The sequence below is a fragment of the Lates calcarifer genome, linkage group LG3 (assembly GCF_001640805.2).
Source record: "Lates calcarifer isolate ASB-BC8 linkage group LG3, TLL_Latcal_v3, whole genome shotgun sequence".
Taxonomy (NCBI): Eukaryota; Metazoa; Chordata; class Actinopteri; family Centropomidae; genus Lates; species Lates calcarifer.
Window position 1 is genome coordinate 2,433,875 of NC_066835.1, and position 21,394 is coordinate 2,455,268.

General features: G+C 38.7%; 2 long non-coding RNA genes across 3 annotated transcripts in view; both read left to right on the forward strand.

Moving 5' to 3' along the window:
* The first annotated feature begins 5,147 nt into the window (after positions 1-5,147).
* The window catches only part of LOC108900308 (uncharacterized), a 29,666-nt gene continuing 13,419 nt past the window's right edge, over positions 5,148-21,394 (forward strand). For both annotated transcript variants that reach the window (XR_007815353.1, XR_001963700.2), the window contains exon 1: positions 5,148-5,357. This is a non-coding gene — a long non-coding RNA (uncharacterized LOC108900308). The remainder of the gene's footprint in view (positions 5,358-21,394) is intronic.
* LOC127143745 (uncharacterized) lies at positions 8,229-14,213 on the forward strand. Its single transcript, XR_007815355.1, has 2 exons — positions 8,229-8,388; positions 13,733-14,213. It is a non-coding gene; the product is annotated as an uncharacterized LOC127143745 (long non-coding RNA).

Consider the following 21,394-nt stretch of genomic DNA (forward strand, 5'->3'; position numbering starts at 1 on the left):
CCATCCAGCATGTGTTGAGACATTTAACTGTGAAGCAGAAATATCAACCTCATGGTGATGCTAGATGCTAGTCAGGGTGCTGTGAATGTCAACAAGATTTTCATGTCAAGCCATCCAATAGTTGTGCTCCAGTTTAGACCAAAGTGGTGACTCAACCAACCCACATATTTTAACTGAAGTCACTTGAAAGCATTTTAAATGTCCTCTTTTTGTTAATAATTGCTGTTAAAAAAAAAAGATACATTGCCCTGAATTTTCTTTTTGGAGAAAGGCTCTGGAAACATTGAGAATATCACTGAAAAGTAAAACTACTCAAAACATGATTCCACTGCCATAATATTACAATAAATGTATACATTTTACCTGATTAAAATGTATTGAAATGAGTCAGGCCTTGAGCTTCTTGTATTTCCAACTGATTAAACAGTCAGTGTATTGTATGATGGATTGAATTGCTTCATACAAGTAAATATAAGCACTGGATTAAAATGACAATATAAGCCTTATATATCTGTCTAACAGCAGTGTTAACCATACACCCTTGCTGTGTGTCCAACAATAGTAGGGGCCTCCTCTCCTCTTTCCTTTCCCTCCCCATACACTTCTCAGAAGGGAGGGGCGTCCCACCTGCTGCTCCAGGTAGTAGAAACAGGAGCATATGTTGTTTTATTAGTCTGTGTTTATGTGTGTGCACATCCGTTCATGCATGTGTGCTTAAGGTGCTGTTTCTCCACTAATGGCAGTATTTGCATGGGAGGGGGAGGGTGTCCAGCTCTCAGATTCCTGGGACTCTTGGTGTGAGCTGTGTTGTGCTCCAGCGGTTCCATTTGGCCAGCAGCACCCCTCACTCCCCAACCTCTCTAACCCACATTAGAAAACCTTTACAAGTCCATCCACCTCTGAAAATCAAGATCAGGTCAGATCCAGTTAGCTCTTTGCTTATTATCTCCTCACATTCTGAAGCTTCAGATAAACATGAAGAGTTTGTAGCTGATAAATGTGACCAGCAATGACACAATGCAACTGATCACAAAGCTGCAACAGGAAACTGGTGTAATAGTGGTTACTCTCTCAAATGACTTCCCTTTTCAGAGTAAGAGACATGCTGAGAAATCTCCATCTCAAGTTATTTCATCACATACTGAGGATGAAACCGTTACATAATACTTTATGGTACTTAAAACAAATAAACTTTGATTTTCCTAAACCACCCTGAGCTCTTATTAGCTTATACTTGGAGTCCATCTGCCATATTCTGTCATGGTTTAAAGGGTAGGTTCATCCAAATTTCAAAAACTTTTTTTCACTTTCACAAATTTGTGCAGATTATGAGATATCTCTGTCTCTGTTTCATAGGAACTATTTCTTTTGTAGAAAGCATTTCTACTGAAAACTGTCCACAGCAAGTTGGACTATCAAGAGAAACTGAGACATTTCATATACTTACCTGCACTTAATTAACCAAGTTGGTAACTGTTATCTTTCACTACAGCCAGTTAGAAATGTGATTTGCACCCTTACATGCACCACTGGTGATGTCACAAATTGCAGATAAATAAACCTAGAGGGCTATTGTATGCTGATGCATGAGTCTGACAAATGTGCATGAAATATGTCAAATTAGCAACAGGAGATGACCTCATGTTACATGTTGTAAACCTGATGAAACGTCATGTATACCAGAGGAGTGGTTTCAGTAATTGGAACAGAATGGCCGTAAGAGAAACCTTAGAAAGATCACTGCAGGTAGCATCCAAGGCCCATCACCATGGAGAGATCATCCACCTCTGAAAATCAATTTTCAAGTTAAAAAAAGAGACTGATTAACATTTAGTGTGCCCACTGCAAGGTGGATGTCAACACGTGTCAAAAGTCATTGTGAGTACTGAGGAAAGTTTCAATGACCATTGATGATTGGTGCGCCTTTGCATGTAAGCAGCTGGTCCAGAGAGATTCCACACTGAGACTTGAGACTCAGCCAGAGCCAAAAAGTATAGTTGCAGAGGGTGCCACAGCAACCTCCACCCCCAGGTGCTGAGGTTTATTATCATTATTGGTACTGTTGTCTGCAGGTCTGTTGATCTGTTATGTCAGAAGGTTTGGTCTGCATTTTTGTGAAACTCAGTGGCGCATCAGTGAACTGGTGTTTACCTGCGGCACACTGTGGTTATTTCCTGCACTGGTTTGGTATCTTGGTGACTCACCGTGCATCCCTGTGGAAGGAGAGACCGGTGTGGTGACACAAATCTAGCAGCGCACGGCAATATTGGTGCCAACAATTAATGCATTCTGTGTGGTCTGACACATGGTATTTTGTTCATTTTATTCAGCGAAATCACACCCATATAAACCTCCCTAAAATCATGCATTTATTCATGTTACACTTTTATTTTACGTTTTTCAACCAGCTGACATGTGATCAGATAATAGCTATGGTTAATATGTTCACACGATTTATTTAAAAGACGTCTATTTGTACCATTGACTCCTGTCCTATAAATATCTACAAACCACTGCTGTTTTGCAGAACAGTTGATGCTATAACAAGAGGTGGAGTATAAGTGACTGGTGCTAATACCTTCCTCCATGTTGGACTCTTCCAGTTCTGTTCTCTTAATTGTCAGCACTGCCAAGACACAGACACACACCTACTTGTATGCTGCTAACCTACCTAATTTACATATTGCAGTTCTTATGCACAAGTCACATCTGCAATACTTTCCTCATCTTAATACTACTTGCATTTTGGTGTCTTTGTATTTGTTATGTAATTTTTTTATTGAATTTTTTTCTTATTGTGTAAACTGTACTGAAGAAACACAATATTGTCTCCTTGTATACTGAATATTCTATATGTGAATGACAATAAATTCTAACGGATTTACAGGTCAAAGTTTGAAAACAGATTTACCTCTGCCCTGCGAGCAAATCCAGTAATCACAGTGATTCCACTGGAATGATAGAATCTGCCATTTTAAATGCTGGTGTGACCAGGCCTTAACACAAAATGGAACACAGTAAGGGGGAATTTGCAGTTTCTGTGTGAAAACAGCATGAATGACTTGCTCAGATGATTTTTTTTTACAGTGTAATGAGTAATAGCAGCATAATGTGCCTGTTTGTACACAGCCATCGAGACTGTCTGTTCATCCCGAGTTGTGTTAATGCCCTATGAGTCACTGCTGTATGGTCTCGCTGTGGAAATACTTGTTTCCAATAGAGACTCACAAATAATGTAGAACTAACACAAACTTAAAGACAGGGAGGTGACGTAGTCGTCGTATAGGAGACACACGTAAAGTATGACACATGCCTTAGCTCGTGTCTGACCAGTTCATGTGACACCGCTGTCATAGGCTGTTGTCAGTGTTCACTGACACTCCAGTCTACAACTGCAGTTTCATACTGCTACTGCAAAACCATGGAATTATACAGAATTACATTACATAGATACCAAACTCAGTTTCAACAGTTTCAGTCTTCTCCACACAAATTGTTTCTCTCGCCGCCCACTGCTGTGTGCTCTCTTCCTATTTTTTTTGTTCTTTTAAAGATGGATAGTAGGACTGATTACATTAAATCAAAATTCCCACACCTGGTAAAAATATTTAGATAATGGAAAGGCTGAGGTCAGTGGAGGTTTGACTCACACAGACAGACATGAAACCACTCAACAGGTTAAACCCTTGTCCATGTGTTGGTCTGAATGAGATGTTCATATGAAGTTTATGTTCAGCACAAATTAGATAATATTTTAATTGTATGAACTGAACCTGTTATGTTCACCAGTTCATTATGTTTGACCATGTACATTATATAAATACGAATGTATGCTGCATAAATCAGTGATTCCTACAAAAAAAGAAAAAAAGTTGTCATTTTAATAGGGATTCAGTTGTTTTAACCGTTGTTTTATCTTAAAGTATGAAAACTTCTGTTATATAGATGTTAAAAGTGATACAAAATTTCATAGTTTTCCATCGGCTACATTAGATACAGGAGGAATCGGCACTGTTATTAGGTTTCCTGTAGAACATACAGAAATCGATTATAGGTTGCTAAGATTGCTTCCTGAGCAGTTCACATACAACAGATGGATTTATTAGTAATTTAGATTTTAAATTTCACATATAATATCACATCTACACATCTACCATCTACTATCCATTTGTTTTCAGACCACAAATGATCTGCACCAGAGTCATCTTGGAAGTGGACTGAGACCATTTTTTCTTTTTTGGTCTCGGTCTGGTTGTTTGGTCTGTACCAGAGCTGGATGGACAGATTTCTCATCAGCCAAACCAAACCTGTAGTTTGATTCTTTTGGTCTGGACCAAGGGGAAAAAAAAAAAACATTGTTGTATTTCAGTTCTGGTCCAGTTCCTGTTCACACTAGCTTTTTACAATGAATCCAGGAGAGTGGACATGAAGTTATTCAGACAGACAGGTCAGTTTGCTTTCACACTACAAAACAAGCCACACCAGAATCTGCCTATAGACGCAGGCCGAGACCCTCCTTTTCAAGTGACCTTGGTCTGGTTGATCTGTACCACAGTTTGACCTTTCACACCAGCCCAGTTTGCTTTAACAAAAGCAAACAGGTTTGGTGTGAGTTGTATTTTGGTAATGTGAAGAGTTCAGAAGAGTTCAGACTATAATGAGACTACATGAATAAAACACAAACACGGTGACACAACATGTCTGTTTCAGCCCAGTTTTGATCCAGGTAGTAAGTCAGTGAAACTCTCTCTATCTCTCTCTCTCTCTCTCTCACACACACACATACATCTCTGCAGCAACTTAAGCCAGAAGTACTCTTTACAGGCTCATTGTAGTCACTTTCTGTGATGAATGTCTCTTCCTGTGAAGAGGATAAATCTGCTGATAAAAGTTGTCCAATTTTTGCAAAATGGATTCCATGTCATAGGCAATTACATTTATTGAAATTGTTAATAATGAGCCAATTCTGGTCATTAATGAGCCATTACTGTGAAGATATGGCCTGTAATTTTGAGTTGTCATTCAGACCTAGCTCTAACTTTATTTGTATCTTTAAATAAGCTTGGTCTGGAACGTCACATCGACCTGGCAAAGTTTTGGCAACGTGCTCAGCCTCACGCTGTTTGTTGCCTAAGACTAGTTGTGAACTTAGTGCAGGGAGCACAGGGTCCAGTTTGCTATTCTTAGCACTCTTGGAATGCTGTTTCTCCGCCCTGTTATTTTGTTTGCTCTCTCTTCTCTTTGGTCATGTTAGGAAACTTGTGTTTGGCTTGGCTGCTCTTTGCCAGGATAACAACCAGCCCCCGAGGCCTGTGACGTGCTGTTGGACTGTTCTGGAGAAGAAGAGTCATGATAAGGTGAATAACAAGTGGCCTAGTGCTTACTTCCCTGGACATTGTGGAAACCACGTGTTGCATTGTGTTATCTTTAAACATCAACTCACAAATAAGTCCTGTTGTTGAGGAGAGAACTCATTTAGTCCTCAAATTGTAAAAATGTATGTTTGTTTTTTGAAGGTTTTTGAAGAAGCATATTATAAATGGAAATGCAAGTGTACTCAATCACTTGTTCTTTTGTTTAAGAAGTAGTGAAGCAGTACGTGTGAGCAGGTTATTACGTGTTCCAACACACAATTTGGGAAAAGGTGCGTGGGAAAAACAGTGAGTGAGCTCTTGACATGGCCTTAAGCAAGGCACTTAGCCTCACTGTGCTTCAATAGAAGGCTGTGTTTATGTAGGGCAGCTGTGAAGTGTGAATATGTGGAGCTGAATGAATGAAGCAGAATGTTTATGGAAGAGAGGTTCACTTTCACTCGATAGCTAAAGGTTAAAAGAAAATACTTGTGTTTTGTATGAATCGACACGTGTTGTCTCTCACATTTAAAGCTCTTTATGATGGAGGAGAAATTCTTTATTCTGTGTTATTCAAATATACTCATCAACAACCTTTTTCGGATCAGTTCAGTTTCAAGGACATGTGAGACTGTTTCAGTTAAACTTACATAATTTATTTAAAACAGCTACATGTCAACATTATCATGTTATCTATTGTTGCCCTCTTGAGAATCTAAAGTCACTCAAATCACTGAATTTAGATAGATTGGCTTTGGAAAATTGTGAAACTTTGTTAAAATGATGTTTGCAGTAAGTGAAATCACGTATTTCCTAAGAGGGGAAAAATGGTATAATTTCTTAATCAGATAATCTCAGTGAGATTGCAATCCCTTTTGTAAGAGGAACCTGAGTACAGCAGATAAAAAAGAAAAACAAATCATAGCCAGACATAATGGAAGCACATATACATACAGAGAACATAGCAACGTATAACAAAAGCACATCAGAGGCACATATATCATTAAATAAAATCAAGTAAAAAGTTTAGAAGTGGCCATTGTGATGAGACATTCAAATTTGAAAACTTCCATAATTCATTCATGTACAAGGTGCAAAGTAGCAGAAGGCAGCCTTTCCTAGTTTGGTATATATCTGATGGGAAAATAGAGTTAAACAGGCCTGAGATCTGGCCTTTAAATAGCATAACATTCTCCTCTTTGTTGGTAAGGATGAGTACCCAGTCATATGTATGATAGTAATCCCCTGTGATTTAAACATAAAGCACAATGATAAACTACATCAAGTTGTTTTAAGGCAGACCGAGCAGCATGAAAATAAAGGATAGTTTCATTGTCAAGCACAGATATGATGGGTGACTGTACAGTCATTTTTCATCTCTGCAGAACACAAACATGTTTTATTCTGATATAAGATCTCAGTTTTAGTCTTAGTTTCTGTGCCAGTTGTTCCACATGCTGTTTGAAAGTAAGACTGCTATCTAACCAAATTCTCAGGTGTTTATAAATATGGATTTCAATTTCAGCAGCGTTGGGTGTATGGATAGCAGGGAGATGTGAGGTGGAATTATAGGCTCTTGAAAATGAAACACATTTTCAGTGAAAGCTTGAGATTCAGTGCAAGCATGGGGCTATTCAGAGACGTCTGAAGAACATTACAGGCAGACTGTAATCTTCAAAGAGCTACAGCTGAAGAGGGGGTCACATACATACTAGACTGTGTCATCTACATAAAAATGCATATTAGGAGTCTGTGCTGGAATGACAATATTGTTTGTGTAGCATGTATCTTGCTAACATGCTTATTAGCACTACACACAAGTACAGCTGAGGATGATGGGAATGTCATTAGTTTTTAAGGGAAATTAAAGTTTTGCCTTGTTAATGGTACAAAATAGAAAGTCAGAAGATCCCCAAAATGATTATTCATCCTATGATCATGAATGTCGTGAATTTCACAGCAACCTATCCAGTTTGTTGAGACATTTTACTCAGAATGTAAACCTGCTGGTACAGCAAAGAAAAAATCAGGGATCACCTAAGTCAGTAAAGTTCTTGACATAGGTACACAGTCGTCTCCTGGATAATGTAATGCTCATATAGGCTGATGTCATAATAACCAGTTCAACTTTGTATCTGAGAAAATCATGCCTTTTTTTTTTTGTTTTTAAGACAGCGTGGGATGACAAATGGCTCTAAATACTAAAAATATCCATGAGCCACATTACTGTAGAGGAAAAGTCAGTCACAATCATGAATCAGTAGCCAAACAACATTGACCTTAAACTCACATGGCTAAAAACTTTCAGTTAAGTCATAAAATAAAATAATAGTCTGTGGCTCCTGTGTGAATTACAACCTTCCAGATTTTTCACTCATCTATAATTGTTCATCTTTTATCACATAACAGCTGCATGATTGAAATGCTGACTAAACTGTGTGTTGTCAAGCAAGCTGCATCTTCAGCTTAACAGTGGAACCTTTCCAAGGCCCAGCAAATCACATACTGTACTTGAATATCTAATGTGAAACTCATTCCTGTTAAGCATAATCAGTGTCTTCTGGCAGAATCTACAAGTTCTCAGGTCGTACAGAATGTCCTGATAGTTGGTTGTGTCAGATTGTTTTCCTTGTTCCTTCTCTTCCTCCTCCTCCAAAAACACTGGCTGCTTGGAGTTCTTGGTATCCAGCAGAGTGATCACATGTCTCCCAGGCTTGAGTAAATCACACAGCACAGAGCAAGATGGGCTGGACAAAGGAAAATAGGCTGATAGCGAGAGAGAGAGAGAGAGAGAGAGAGAGGAGAGGTGGTGTTAGGAGGGGGCAGGGTGGCATAGAGCACGTGTTTGAAGTAGCCCTGCTCATACCCATCCAGATGAACCAGAGCACGTGGACAGGGGAGGAGGGAGTGGAGTGACGGGGAGGGAGGGGAGAGGGGAGGGGAGGGAAGCTGTCCAAGGGGAAAACAGGCACCTCTGCAACAACAGCACTGGACCCAAGCAGTCAGACAAGCATACAGGCTGTAAACAAACCTAAAGGTTAGTCAAACTTATTTGGGCGTGAAAATAAAGGTGAACAGTAGAATTATTATCCAAAGTCTCTGTTGTGAGCATCCATCAGAGTTTATGAACTGATTGGTTGGTTCAGCTCTGATCTGCTGCTGAGCTGCAGCCAGGATTTTAGAAATACTGAGGTCTAAGTCTAAGACCTGCAGAGCATCCCCCTGGACATAAAAAAACTGAGTCGCTTAAAAATGTTATTTCAAAGCCTTCTCCACAGGAGTAAAATACTTTCTGTCCAAAGTAACATAGTCCAACTTAAACATATCCAGACTAAAAACACTGGAATGTGCCCATAAATTCTTTATTTTAAAGAATTCAACTCCATCTCAGTTGCAAACACCACCAAACATTTTACACCTCATCAATTATCTTGTAGCTTTTTTTTGCTAGATTGGCTTCATGTTCTTTTTTTTAATTGAAAACAACACCTCAGGCCAGATGGAAGAGCAGAGGCATGATGCAGTTAGCTAGTGGGAGGGTTTATTTTATATTAATAGTTGTTTTACCCTTGCAAAACTTGGAATGTGGGATATCTGCCTGGGCCGAACTTAACCTCTCTCAAAAACAGAATTACCCCAGGCTTTTTAGGCTTATCCTACAACGTAGGGTTAAGATTACCGATGTGAATTCAGGTTTCAGCAGTAGCAATCTAACATTTGTTGTCCAGGATAATCGCAACAAGTTTTGTTCACAGCTTAAAAGTGTGAAAGCTCTGATATTCAAGTAATACTGGGCTAACTGTTAGCCTAATGCTTTACTCATGCGAGTGCTCACGCATCATTCCAAGGTACCTTATAGTTACATCAGATAAATGGTCTAATCTCTCAGCTCCTTTTGTTGTGTTGTGTATTTGTAGCAGTTTGTTAGCAGGTGAAATCAAATACACAAAAGCAAATGTAGGTATGATGATTGCGTTAGTGTTATTGAATTTTATTTGCAGCCATTTTGCCAACAGTTTATGGCATGACTTTAGCTCTTTTTCACAAGTGGGAGATATTGTTGATTTTATTTTAAATTTTAACTTTATTCTCTAACCTAGCATTTGTACATGGTCCCAACATTAGCTCAACATTAACATAAGTCCTCAAATATACTCAGTCCTCTGGGTAGAACTGACATCTTGACTGACTAATGTTACAAATTGCAGCCATGTTAACAAGAGCAACTGAGAACAAAGATGAAGTGAAACCTGAACTGAGAAATCATATTAGAGGAGCATTCAGGACAAATTTCCCCTGTAAGCTTATATTGTGTGACCTTTGTTTAATAATTTCTCACACTGACAAATTTAGATCATTGATATGGGTGGGTGGAGAAATTTTGGAAGTGAATGATATGAGATGCAGGGACTCTGCCAAAGCTTAAGGGTGAGTGAATTAACAGCCCTGCTCAGCAAGGTGAAAGATAAATCAACATCACTGTAACTTAGTTGAAAATGCACTGTTTCCATGCTGCAGAGTCTCCAGTGTGTTCGGCACAGAGCCATGCTGACACATTACATGCTGCCGGAGAACACCTGCTGGGTTTTGGTCTCCTTCTCCCTTTCCTCCTCCTCCTCCTCCTCCCGCCCCCCAATCTATACCCAACTCAGTTTCCTGGCAGTGTGGTGAGAGAGCCGTTGGGCTGCGTCTTTGTTTGTGTTCCCCCGGCTTCCTCTTTTCACTGAGTGCTTCAGCAGAGCAGAGATAGTTGGAGCAGCTCTCCCCTCCCCCCACACCCAGTATCCACGCCTCAGCATGGTGCTACATGCCAAGCGACCTGAGACGCTCCCTGACTCGCAGTTCAATCTGCTGACTTTTATTGGCACGACTGTTTATGACAAACACCGTAGCCAAAGCACGTAGCATGGCAGTTTACTCATTCCAGCCATGATGAGGTGGTGAGTTGTTCAGTTTGATTGACAAATCAATCATTATCCTCACAGATTCAAAACACATCACCATTTATATCATTGCTAACAATTTTAGCTTTGAAAACATGGATTATACAGTAGTACATAATAATCAATATTTATAATAATGAGAAACAGCTCCAACTTTTATATCGCAAAGTGTCTGTATGTTTGCCAAAGATTACAGCAGCAACTGCCAGCAGTGACATTCTTTAAACTCTGTCTTCCTGGTTGGATTTTCTAGGCTTTTAAATTCTTGTTGTTCTATCAGATGGTGCTGTGCTTTCTACTTTTTGTGAGGTTTTTGTGCCAAGTATTGATGTGTACAATTGAACAAAACAAAAATCATTTTACCTTTTAATGTTTTTTTTTTCCTTTCCTCCTTAAACAAATGGACAGGGATTTTATTTCATGGAGCCTATCCCAGCATGCATTGGGTGACAGGCAGGGAAATACCTTATCTGTTCACGGCTGTGGGAAATTTACAGTCTCCACTTGACTTGACCTGTATGTGTTTGGATTGTAAGAGGAAATCTGAGCATTTAGAGGAGACCTACATAAACACAGAGGAAAATGCAAACTATAGCAGAGAGCCACCTGCACAGGTGATCCCTCGACAAACGCGAAGTTGGACACAATGGTGTGATCTGCGTCTTACTGGCAAATATATACTATTACATATGACAATTGGATTACATATTGTGGTTAAAGGAGCAAAGCTGGAGTCCTCCAGCTGCTCCTGTATGCTGAAACATTCCTCACTTTAGAGTATGTATCTTTATGTATGGTTATGTGCAAGTACAGGTTTGCATTAGAGAGAGATGAGTATAAGTGGCTATGTTGTACTATGAAGCCTCATTTTGGTCCACTCCCATTTGCCATGCTACTCCATATGCCCTTAATACAAACTCAACACTTCCTGTAGGTGTTTCAGATTAAAAACCTAGCATTTCAGTGGACAGAAATCCTTCATTTCATAACAGGGCCTTTGTTGTGGAACATTTACAGGCATACCATGTGAAACAACAGCCAGACGATAGTAGTTTACAATGTTTGAATTTGATTGCTGGCCAAGAGTTAGACAAGAGGATCAGCGCCTCTTGTATCTATTAAATCTGAGGCTACAGCTACAGACAGTTAGGCTGGCTTAGCTTTAAACCACAGGCAGGGAAATGTAACAAAATTAGCCAACCAGCAGTTCACTAAAGCTCACTGATTAACTTGTTGTATCTTATTTGTTTAATCTCTACAAAAAATGGAGTGCAAAAACAAGTAATATGGTGTTATGGTGTGTTATGTGACCAGGTGCAATAACTTCCTTTAAGATGATGCTATTATCCAACAATCACTAAGCATAGTGTAAACTAAAATGCTACCATGGAGGTTCACAGGAAACACTAGGATTATTATGGTGTTTTATCAGTCAACACGTATCATCACCAATCAAGAAGTTAGTATATTACTTGACAATACACACAAGCATTAGCAAATATAAAGTGGTAAAAGACATTTACAGTGATGGAGAAAAAAACAGACACAGATTTGAATATTAATTAAGATAAATTCATATTTTATGAATTATTATACTGGCTCCTGTAAAAAAAAAAAAGAGGCAGCATGTTAAAGATTCATTGAGGAGCACAATCAACCTCCAGGGGTTTGAACACAAAAGAGAGCAGATACATAATGAGATCTGGAATATACATAATTTCAAAAGATGGCCTAAAGAAATAAGCCATCGCAACCATATTGGATAATGAGAACCCATACAAAAGTTGTCAACATATTTGTTTATTTGCTTGTTTATGTGGGATTGGTCCAGACTGAAATATCTCACTGATCTGATGGATTGTCATAAAATTTTGTATAGATATTCATGGTCCCCAGAGTACGAATCCTAATAACTTACAGCTGATACAGATGTTTAAGGTCCCTAGAGGATTCATTGTAGTGACTGTGGTAGTCCTCTGCCAACAACAGGTTGTGAAATATCTGGACAGCTATTTTAGACTGGATTGGATTATCATGGAATTTTGCTAAGATAAACTAAACTACGATGGTAAAAATTCTACCCATTAAATATATAAAATATATATATGCTAGCATTATTGTTGAGCGCATGCTAGCATATTGATCACTGTAGATTCTTAGGAATTCGGAATGCTAGAGAACAAAACACATAAATAAAAGAGCTGATTCATTTGGGTGGCACGGTGGTACAGTGGTTAGCACTGTCACCTCACAACAAGAAGGTTCTGGGTTTGGACCCTGGTTCATCCTCGGGATTTTCTGTGTGTGGTACTCAATGTCAAAATTGTTACCATATAGTTGATGAGCGTGTTAGCAAATAGCTGCTTATTAGGACGTCTAGAAGACATGGTATAACATTATTACTCATTTTATTTTAGTTCATCAGAGCTTTTTCTGAAAAAGTTGCCTGGTACAGCTGGATGTGAGTTAGATGAGAGTGGTGAACCAAAACAGTAAAGTTGTTAGCTGTAAAAACATTGGAGCTAATTGTCCATGGATTCATTGCTAGTATAGTGACCAATTTCATATTACAAGACATTACACTGACTGTTAATATAAAAATATTTATTAGTACCGCTAATATTTTAGGTGTTATATATTATATTTGTTAATATTTTAGTGTGTTTCACTAGAAAACCAAGGGGTTTACCAAAGGAGCATGGCCTTTGGTGCTACATTGCTTATATACAGTCCTCCTGGACATCTCTGTTTTTGCACCTTGCCTAAAACACAACAACAGTACAGAGAAAATACCCCTCACCCTCTTTGTTTGCTGGCTTTGTTCCACAATTAGTGTGTGAATGAATCATCCTGAAGGGTTTATTTTCATGACGCCATTGCTGCTCTTGTTTTCACCGTGGTGATAATGATGAGGAACAGGAGTTATTAATACACATATTTCCTTTGGGGGCTCAGTCTCACACAGTCAAAACGGAACTTGACAGTGCTCTGGGAGGTTTTTGCAAGCTGCCCACAATTACTTTTGTTGCTTTGGTGTTTGTCAGTTACAACTGAGCGTAAATAATGTTGGGGATCACCAGGTATTATAAGAATCTGACATTTTGAAAGATTGGTCATTTGAATTGTATCAGATAGATATATATTGTAGTAGAGTCCATATAGAATCTATAGTGCTGAAATCTAATCAGATGTTATAGCTAACATTCGTATCAAGGAGGAGTCAGAACCATTGCTTATAAAGTGGCTAGTGGCTGAAATTGAATAATTTCTAGATAGATATCTTGTCAGTCAACATCCACCACACCACTGTGTCCCCAGACATTTGAGTTCATAAACAAGTTTGGATATTTGTTAAATTATACTGACAGAATTTGATTGTTTGATATACAGAGGCCCGTGAAAAAAGCTATCTATTTTTTGATGTTGTTCTCATTACAGTGACTGATGAGGAAACATTCCAAAGTAAACGCATGTCCATTTGGCTGAAGGATCCCTGCTGTTGTTCTTCTAAACAACTCCACCTCCCCCCTCCCTTTTTCTATTTCCCATTGCATTGTGGGATGACAAATAAACAAGTCTAGGCGGAGGAGGAGTCCAATATTCAGCCTCCACACCAGGGATTCGTGGTGGAGTGTTTCTCAAAGCCAGCTGAAGCACCAGAGCTGAGTCACTCGGACTGTGAATCAGCCTGCACACTCAAAAGGACTACATGTCATTCTGAACACATCTGTGTGTCCAGGCAATGTACGGTATAATAAATCCATACAGTGTATACACTTAAAGACAATATGATACTGTTATTTCCCTGGCATATGAAGAAAATACATACAAAAGAATATGTTGAATAAGAAATAAGATAATAAATATGGACATGTGTATATGTATACTTAGTATAAGTACATATATACAAATACCTGAATTTAAGTGATTCTAATCAGTCACCAAAAATCTAATGTAGGATCTGAAGCTGATATATAAATGTATGTAATATTAAAAATAACTATAAGTCTGATACAATATACATTTGAAAAACAAAAATATGAAAGAAAAGCATGCAAAATAATCTGAAATGTGCAGTATAAGATAAAGGCAAGAGAAAATATCACAACAAGACTCTGTAACCACAGCCATGCTAATGGCTGTGTGAAGCTGTACTTACATACAGTGGTGCTGCAAACTGACAATGCTAATTTAAGCAGTGGTCATGTTTATTATGCTAACTATCTTAATTTAGTCTGTTAGTGTGCAAACATTTGCTAAATACTGTAGCACTAAATATGAAGTACAGCTGAAGGTGGCAGGAATGTCATTCGTTTTGCAGGTATTTTTGTCCTAAACGTAAATATAGGAAGAATCAAGTGTGACCTGATAATGGCACTAGACAAAAAGTCAGAGGATCACTCATGTTTATCCAGCATGGAACATAAATGTTTGTACCAGTTTTGATGGCAGCACACTCAATAGCTGTTAAGATCTCTCACTCAAAACCACAAATGTCTGGGCACCACTTTAGTTTAGGGGTTTAGACACCAGTCGTGAAACTCAGAGTCACCAATGCCAGTCCAACTGGCATCTGCCTCTCCCTTATCTCCTGTTATTATCATCTCTCTGCTGTCTGTGTTGGGATATGTGGGATAAATTTGTTTTATGCACCAAAGTTTATAGTAATCCAACTAATAGCTGTTAAGATATTTCACTTATAACAAAAAATGTCAACCTCATGGGGGTACTACAGGAAATCACTGCCACCATTATGGCTCATTTCGTGGTAACCAGGAATGTTGGATCAAAGGTTCATTGCAGGTCCATGCAATAATTGTTATTTGATTCATGTTGATACGCCTGGACTGGCTGCAATCTCTATAGATAAGTAATGAAAATTCACATGTAAATGAAACAAATGCAAATAGATATGCAATATAACTTAACACTAACACACACATATATGTAAACAGCAATGCTTTAACATCATAAAAACATATGGCATATTTAAATTGACAAACCTACACATATAACTGATTTTATACAACTGATTTTATCAAATTCCATTTTCAGAGTCAGTTATGTTGTTACCTTCTTATTATTGAGATAATCACACAAACTTTGCAATCCCAGTGTAGTGGGAGTCTGTCCTGCTGCTTCAGCACACTGTCACCATGGCGATCCCTAGGGAAAGGTCATGAGCTGCCCTGCTGCGATGTTTGAAGGTCTGCAGACTAGCTATTGAGGCTGATGACACAAGACTCGCCGGCACATAGTGGTCATCCTTCAATTGGCTCATTGTCAAACTTTGCTCTTTCAGAGAATCATTTCCAAAAAGCTCCTCAGCTCCCTGGTTGATGCTGTACACAATACAGCTTTGACTGAAGTGTCTGTGAAGGCTGCTAGTGATGTTTTTGGAACAAAGCTGCTACTAGCTGACATTTTGTATTAATTAATTTAATTTGACATGTTAATATAAAAAATTAGGAAAATTGAAACTCTCTACTGAACTCATACTCATAACATTCTATTAGGTGAGTTAACTGCTCCTCATACTCCTCATGTGCAATTTCAGTTTCAAACCAGTCAGTGAAGCGCACTTGTAGTCCATTTAAATACAGTAAAAAGCATTACCCAAAAGTGTTTAGGTATCTACCCTCTGCATCTACCCATTTAGCACATGCTCATTTATTTCTGTATAGAGTGCACATTTCACTTTTATCTATGAAGGTAATCTGTGAAAAACCTTAATTTCAGATTTTCACACATTCAGTTGAAATAATAACACAAGGCAGTTTAGCAAATGTTAGTGGGTGAAAGTCATAAATATATAATAATAGTAATAATTGCATGGCATTGTAAGTTTAAAAACATTAAGGAGTGACAGAACCTTCTTCCCTCATTGAAATGTAAAGGTATGCAGCGAGATGCCAGGTCTGTACATGTTCAAGTTTCCACAGTTCATGCTCACAAGATTGTGACCCAGTCACACCAGCATTTATGACTATGATGAAATTAAGCCTTAGCATACCATCTTCAAAGTGATGACCTTTGAGTGCCCATCCAACTGTAGCCAGCCAAGCTCTCAGGAACAGCACTGGCTGTAAGGCAATTTTAACATAGTGGCCACAATTGGAATTGTAGGTCACATGACATCCACTGTCCTGACATTTCCCATACAAAGCCATTACAGAGGTAATGGCTGTAAAACAGTAAATACGTTTTTCTGAGCATCACAGTTGCTCTGAAATGACTCTGTTTTAGAAAAATGTAAGCAAAGTCTTGAAGAGCCAGACACATGTCCAGGAGATGTTTCTATATGGCCAGAATTCTTGGATATTAATGGATATTAATGGATAATCAGTTATCCACTGATAAAGGCCCTTGTATAACCTGCTTCACATAAGAGGAATAACTGAGGTAACTGGTGCCTTTGGTGGGCTGTTGTGGCTGGCTAGCAGTGGCACAAACCAGGGACACTGCCATTCATGCACAACTTCTACACTGTCAGTCCCATTCCCCACTCTCTGACCAGTGTGACTGGGCGCTTGAATAAGTTTATATGGCACAGCCCATTCAACAGATGTTTAAAAGATTCACCTCCACAAATACCACGTCCTGTGTACCATGGCAGCAGGACATAAAAATGTTAGATTCACATAAGCGATGCCGACACTAGGTCTGGTTGCACATAATCAAACCCGAGAAAATCAACTTGACTTCTAAATATACTCTGCTCACTGTTGTCATCCAACAGAGGCAGACCAGTCACCTCTCATTAGACATGCAGGTATCACATAACCAAAATACATACATCGCAGCATGGAGTTAACACTCAGGGTTTCATACTGATTTCAGCGAGGTAGATTAGTTGAATGTGTACATTTCTAAGTCCCACATTACAAGCTAAAGCTATACATCTGAGTTGGTTGTTTTGGTAAGCTGAAAGCAGCATGAAATTCATGCAAATTACACTCATGAAATTCCAAATACCATCAAAATAACAGAGAATTCTTTTGTATAGGTAATTAACCTGGAGTTCATCTTCATTTTGAGAACAGCAGTTGACAAAACAATCTCAACTCGAGGTCCTCTTACTCACTGCTTATGGAGCTTTTGACAGTCTTCATTGGAAGTTTGCTTTAAAAAATGTTTTTACGTGGTATATACTGTCAGGCGTTCATCCTGGATCCATGTCACAACCTGTTTGTAATGCTTTGGTTTTGTATCAGTTGATCTTACCAGCTGGTTGGAGAAGTAACCAAGTGAGGGTCAGGTGACATTTTATCAGCATTTTGATTGGCTGTTGCATAACCTATTGTAGATGGACAGTTAATACTTTTCTCTTACATTAATTGTTTCCCAAGATAGCCACAACACTTCAGTCACTGAAAGATACAGCTGTGACAGTTTTTAGCCACATGACCAGTCTGTCAGTTGGTCAGGATGAATTGCAGTATTTTGGTATCTTGCACAATCATCAGATCAAAATCACCATATCATTTATGACCAAATACCTGAAAAAATGTTATTATGCATTGTTGTTATCTCATCAAAAGGAAATTCTATAATATTCATCTTGATTACAATCAGCACTGTGCTTTACTGCCATACAGTATCTTTGCCAGATGTTCAAATCTAGTGTCTTTTTAGAGTATTATTAAAAAAGTTTTAATGGTGGATAAAAAACAATACTCAAAAAACGTTGGCACTACCTTTTTGCAGGTATTTCTTTCAGGCTGCATAAAGCTCCAACAGCCTTCACCTCACTTTGAAAAGGTGGACCCCCCTCCTATGTTAGCAATCTGACATTAGCCCTCAGCAGCCTCACAGAGCTACTATGGCTGTAGAGCATCAATACACTCCAACTAAAATGGCTGTTGGAATGAAACATGTATGGCCAGTCAGAGCAGCTATAAACACTTTTGCCTGGTCAGACATCATGCCATTTAAAGAACTCTGTTTTGAGCATGTTCAGTCTTATCAGCTCACCCTTGAGCTTAATCATGAAAAACCAGAATGTGACAATATCAAATTAATTTTGAAAAATAGAAGGACATGTTCCATGCTCTGGCCCCAGTGGAGATTAACCTTTGTATCTGCTGGTGACTCACCCTATCCCTCACTGGCATACACGTCACGGGAAAGATTTATAGCATTTTATAGCAGGCTAGTTATTGGGTTTTCCGATACACATGCATGCACACAGACAGTTTGGGGGGGGGGGGGCATGTTAGGTAGAACATGCTTCCACAAGGGTTAAGTAGCAAATTATTAAGATGATGCACACTGTTTGATTAATTGCTTTCCACAGCAATGAACTGTCTTGATTATCCACAGGCAACATCCCTGCTCACTGTTTGTGTTATGACCCACTTCTACCTCCAATTTCAAAACACTTAGGCAATGTAGGGCAGCAGTTATGCTGCTCCAAACCGTTCAGCCAGCCAAACAATGACACACAGTAACATTGTGTAGTTGGGCAGTATTTTATCAAAGCAGAATGATTTGTTCCAGCAGGTACTGAGCCTGCAGGGACTAAAACAGATGGAGATTCAGAGAGAGGCGACAGTTGCTGTGGAGTTAACAGAATACTGTTTGGCAGAGTGAGGGTGAGAAAGATCAGAATCAAAAAATTAAACTGTCTAGTAGGTGAACAAAAATATGATTTGGAGTTGTTGTGGAGAAATGGCTGCTTCCAAGTCGTGTTTCGATGTCATGTATCAGAATCATGTTATATATATTCAATTCAACTTGAATTTAATTGCACTACACGTTATGCCCTCCTTTGAGAAAAATCAGTAAGTGAAATGTATATTTTATATTTTTTTGGTTTTATGACAGAGCCTCTGTCTGTGCATTAATGAGTTAGAATATTGTTTTCCATCTACATAGCCAAAGACATTCATAGCAGTATTTTAGTGTGCAGTGTCCAGTTGGTTGTTGTTAACTTACAGTGACACAGGCAGACAGCAGCCTGCTACATAAACAAACAGAGCCACACTTTGAATGATGACCCATGTCAGCTGTCTAGCTAATGTCCTACCTTGGCTTGTTGAACAAGCTACCAAACAAATATCCTTAGGGGTAATGTGCACTCTTAATGTCATTTTGCAGGCTAGTTGGGCTAAGCTAATTTGCTAGTCAACTAGTGTATGTGTGCTCATTAAACAGCTTAAAATCGTTGCTGCCAATATCAACATTGGTCAGTTTAGATGCTAAATGATGGTTATTCTTCAAAGCTGTGATCAACATGTTCACAGTGGCTCATGGGACAATTTGCTTGTCACACATGAATGGTATCTGTGTATTGTGCTAATTGTGTTTTACTGCTGACTACTACTTCATAGTGTGTTCATCATATACTGTAGCTTCAGTTAAGTGTTTCAAAAAGCAAATCAGACATACAGTATGTATGTTTACAATATACATTATGGAAGGCTACTTTAAGTGATATTTCAATGGAAACTGATGGTTCAAGAGGTTATTAGATAATATTTGGGTAAATGGAGGTAAACGGGTCTATTAGCCAAAACATCATCTATTAAATTGAGTGATTTAGTGATTTAGTCAATGTGTAGGATATCTTTTTCCAATCTAAATGGTCCTTTTACACCAGGCAGCTGTGCAGCTGTGAAAAGTAAAAGCCAGTTTACAGCTCAATGTCAGTTCATGCATTTGGCCATCAGTCTAATGCTGATGTGTAAGGAAGTATAAATTTCACAGGCCAGGTCAATAGATGAGAACTAATTCAATGAATTGGACAAACACTTAATGTACCCACTGAGGGCATTATGAGCACTTAGGTCATCAGACACACACTAACATGTAGTTACTATGTTTGGATAACACATATGATTAGTTTCCACATGAATAGACTGGCTGTGTCAGGCAGCCATGAGAATAATCTGTTGACATGAGTGTTAATAATAATGGCCATATTTTCAGATATGAAGCCTCTACCTTCTCTTTCTAGGTTGCCAAATGCTCTGCTGTGTTCACCAGCTCGTCACTAACACTGTATTTATGCTGTATCTATGCTGCTTAATGCTGGGCAAGTAGTTGACCGAATACAACATTAAAATTCTATTTATAATGATCCAATAATATAATAATATGTCATTGACAGGAGCAGCTCTTCATAATGAGTACTACAACACTGCCCACCACTGATTAAAATTATCTATACCACCAGAGCTAACTAAAGAAAAATGTTATTTTATACTTTGATGAACCAGTCCATTCATGGCATCTCTAAATGTGGCCACAGCTTTGCATCCATGGGACTTTTCTTGAGGAAAAAAACAGTCACCAAGTGAGTAAAATGAACATAAAAATGGGCTTAAACATAGAGACAAAGAAGAAATCAATATTCATTAACATCCTTACACAACCCTGCAAAAGAGCATGATGAGTGGATTTGTCAGAGCAAGTTTATGAGCAAATGTGTGTGTGTGTGTGTGTGTGTGTGTGTGTGTGAGTGTGTCAAGTGGAGGAGGGGTCAGACTTTTGTGTTTCAAATTGGGACTGGCTGAGGAATGTGGGCTGTGAAGGGCAGGAGAACAAAAAAGTTGGATTCACAGGGATTACAGACAACACTGAATGACAGCTCTTTAACTCATTCATTCTCCAGCTCTCATGTTTTATTCATGCTCCCTTTAATCAGGTAGTTTAACTGAAATCAAGATATCTTTTTAAATGAGGACCCTGACCACAAAAACACAGTCATAGAATTGAGTTGAGCGTATTTTGGCAACAAAGTTATATCTGACAGTCTCTCTGTCTAATTAAAAAACATGCTTTGATTTGGACTGTGCCGTTAATGTCTGCTACAAAATTAGTCTCTATATCGAGCGCTGACAACAACAAAAACACACAGTTACATGCATAGTCACACAAGGATTGACATATGCCAGCCGGAGCGAGTGAAGCAGCTTGGCTGGGCTTGTTCAAGGCCTTAATCAATGGGAGGCTTAGCTGGTGACACAAATGATCATGGCAGCAGCAGAAGCCACAGACTGTAGCAAATCCCAGCTCATCTCATTACCACAGATGCATGAGAGGAGCCATATTACCATTTCTGCCAGATCTGTCACTGTGAACATTCAGGGGGTGGAC